Source organism: Haemorhous mexicanus, chromosome 10 (assembly GCF_027477595.1).
Source record: "Haemorhous mexicanus isolate bHaeMex1 chromosome 10, bHaeMex1.pri, whole genome shotgun sequence".
NCBI lineage: Eukaryota > Metazoa > Chordata > Aves > Passeriformes > Fringillidae > Haemorhous > Haemorhous mexicanus.
In genome coordinates, this window is record NC_082350.1 from 14,005,402 (window position 1) to 14,009,441 (window position 4,040).

Below are 4,040 nucleotides of genomic sequence, written 5' to 3' on the forward strand. Positions count from 1 at the left end.
TCTGGCTTCCCAGCAGTGCAACACCCAGAACTTGCTGCTGAGATCCCTGCCTCAAAACCAGGCTGCTATGTCACAGAAAGGGCTCTGGGAGAGGGACCAGAGGTTTGCATTTCAATGGTGACAGGACAGTTTCACCAAGCAGGATTTACTCTACAGATAAAAGAGTCGAAGTCTCCATCCATCCCCTGCCCACAGAACCACCTCATTTTTCTTCCTCCTTAGCAAAGGCAGCTGCCCCACAGGGCTGGGAGCAGGGCTGGGAGCAGGACACTCCTTGTAGCCCCACTGTCCAGGGCAGGGCTGGGAGCAGGGCTGAGAGCAGGGCACTCCTTGTACCCCCAGTGTCCAGGGCAGGCTCTCTCTGCCTGGCCTCACTGCACTCCCAGCCCATGACACATGTTATATATGCCACTGAATTCAACAGCCCAAACCCTCAAACCCAACTCACGTGTGGTTAAATGACACGTTGTTAATGATCAAGCACAACCAAGTCTACATATAAAAATAAGTATATAATTGCCCTATTTGATAAACTTCAGAAAATGATATTACAGACTAATTCAGTTCAGCTTCCTACACAGCAGAAGCCAAACAAAAAAAAAAAATCTACTATTTATCTATCAAAATCAAACCAGTTAAACTTTAAAGTATTATGGAAATGCTGAGATTTGAAACATTGGCTTCCTTAGCATCTTCATATTTTCCAGCTTCTCCTTTTGCTGTATGCTATGATGATTATGAGGGATACAATTAAAGCATACCAGCTGAGGAAGACTAGAAGTTAAAGCATATAGCTTCCTGGAAAGAGATTAATTTTAATTGTTAACAGACCTCATCAGAAAAAAATACTAGTGTAAATTTCCATCACTCTGGAGATGAAGACCCTGTGGATATTAGCACCACTGCTGCTCAAAAGTCCGCAAATGACCTCCCTCACTTGTCCCAAAGAGCATTTCACCCTCTCCTGCTCTCGTCTCCTCACACACACACAAACATAGATTACTCTGCTGGCCCAAGCAGAATGTAACTTTCATTTTAGCAGACTTGATTGAAGGGAACACACTCTGAAAGCACACTTCATCATAGAAAAAGTGGATAAAAATTTCTAAACCACAGATGCATTGGCCTGGGATCAATTCTAGGTCTCTTTTCTCAGAAAAAGTTTAGGGATATATAAACAGGATAGAAATTAAATACTCCTTATGGCAGCAGGAGAGTATTTTGACAAGAAGTGTTCTTCAAAATAACTTTTTTAAGTTGTCTTATCTTCAGGAAAATCATCAGCTTTACTCACATCAGATTGTTACCAGGACATATCCAGGTTTCCAGTAATTCTACATCTGAATTATTCATTTGCTTCTAAGCAAATGCACAGATATATTCTGTGTGCAACAGTCCAGTCTATTTCCTGAAAAAAACACCAGTGGGAAAATGCATCAGAAATGAACATAAAAGGACAATGAAGAGAACCACAATGCCACAAACCTCACCACTGTGGTACTTTCCTCAAGCCTGGCTCTTGAGATGAAGAAGCAGGGGGATACATGGGAGAAGTGGTTTTCAACAAAGAAAATAATTTTGTTCTCGTTTCAGCAAAAAGAAATAAAATATCTTGAAAATGTAAAAAAACAACAGCTACAATGTTCAGATGTGAATCATTCCAAACATATCACTAAAATATAAAGGGTTTTAAAGGCAACTTAATTTTGAGTTCCCAATAAAGAATTTGTTTCAAACTATTCATTCTCACTAGACCACTAGTGACTTTAATAAATATTGCTATTAGAAGAGCTATTTATTTGATTTTATAGCAATCAAATTTCCCAGTCCAGTCACCTTCCTAATGACAGCTCTTTGCTCTAACACGAGCAATAGAATGAAACCTGCTCCCTGAAACCCTTTCCACATTACAGACACCTCAATCAATTCTGGTGGGAAGAAGCCTCTTTATTTACAGCAGCTCAATGAAAACAGAATTCTAGTCATCAAGTCTATTATTCACTGGATGTTCCTGTAAATCACATTTCTATAGTGAGTACACGTTGCAGTGCTCGTCATGTTACAATTCTGTTATTGGGATTCCAGACACAAAACTGCTGGAAGTGAAGAGATTTTCCCAAAATTACATTAAATTACATCTCTCTCTTACATATCCCAGAGATGGACTGAACTCAGCAGAGAAATGCAGACCCAAATTCAATTTTACATGCATCTTTACAGAAAGAATCCAATTGAAAAAGAAGTTGCTGTGGTGTTTTTCATTTTATTCTGGTTAAAAATACAGTTATCATCTACTTTCTCCATCCTTTCCTGAAGAGAAGAGATGATGGAATGCAATAAAGAGCACAACTGCTCCTAGGCAGTGATTCACACATCCAGAGGCATTGTAAGCAGCCTGCATTGGATGCTGGCTTTGGGATTTGGTTACAGCTCCTTCAGCTCTGTGAGAACTGAAAGCCCTGCAAATGTCACCTTATGGACATCTCCTGCCCACCAGCTCCACCCAGCAAGTTCTACCACAGAACACACTGAGGCAGAAGTGGGCAATAGCTGCCAAATGTGTTGTTACTCAGCAGAGTTTGGGAATCAGTTCCATGTGTACAAAAAAGGGTTTGCATAGAAAAAATATGTCCCATATGTCAAGAGCTCCATGTGATAAAACCAACAACATAAATGGGGATAGCACAGCCCACTGCTATAGGCAGCTTTAGGTGTTGTACAGGCTGAACAGTACTGATAGCAAGTGGGGTTTAGTGCCTGGTAGGATAAACCTGTGAACATGCACATGGTTCATCACCAAAGATCTCTCAGCACCATCTCTTTAGAGAGGAAGCCAATTAGGAACTCCCCAAGTGGCAGCAGGGCAGCATGCTGCCAATATAGACTGCTTCAGTCCTGGCTGCTGTTCTGATGAAAATGCAGATGATTTTTCTTGTGACGACATAAAAAAGATCAGGGCAAAAGATTATGTCACAGGTGAATTAGTGCTTTCCATGTGACACACTCATGGCCCATCAGACACAGCCTGGAACAATTGAATTTGTGAAATGTGCTGCAGTTCTCCATTTCTATCTGAACCTCTGATTAAGCTAACAGATTTTCAAAAACAAATTATAGCCAGACAAGACCTTACTGATTGTACATGTGCAGACACTGAAAAACTAGTTGTTATCACTGCAGAATCCAAATGTTTCCTCTTGATTTACCTCTCCTACCATTATGACTAAATAGACTGTAATGATTCTTAGCCACAATAAAGTTATCCTGCCAGCCTTTGGAGGATGTTACCATCCTAGATCATGTCTTTTTTAGGAGGGTCTTCAAAAACACACTAGGAGTATAAAAAGATTAGAAAGCAATCCACAGTTGGGCAGCTCCCAGTGGAATCTTTAGCTCTGCGGATAACTGAGGTGTGATAGCCCTGATATGAAACATAACTTCTGAAATCTTGTTCTTGAGGGCACAACAGTGTCACAAATTCTGCCTGAAAAGTTGTTGCCTGTCCTGTTTAGCAGAATGAGAGAGACACAAATAAGTAAAACCCCTTCTTTAAATGACAGTATCAGTGCCATGAAAAGTCCTCCTAGAAAATGTATTCCGAGGGGGTTACCTCTGCTTCTGCTCCACTCCCAGAGAATAAAGTTTGCCAGGTTTATTATGGCAAGTACACATTTAACTCCATTAGTGACGATCAGAACATCTCAGTTGTGCTCACTGGAGGCGCGGATGAGTCTTAGAGAAACTGGGAATGTTTACACAACACTCTCGACCCCTTCCCCTGAAAGCTGGAGGCAAAGGCAAGCAAGAGCCCCTCATGCGCACCCCTAGCCCCATCCCCGCAGCCGCGACCCCAACTCCTGGGGCTGGCTCTGCCCCGTCCTGCCCGGCACCCCCGTCCGGCTCCGCAGCCCGGCTGCCGGGGAAGGAGGGGAAGGAGGGGAAGTGGGAGGGAGCCGGGTCAGCGGGGTCCGTCCCGGGAGATGGGTGGGGAGAGGCAGGGGCGAGCCGGGCTGTGCCGCAACGCCCCTCGCTATAAACGG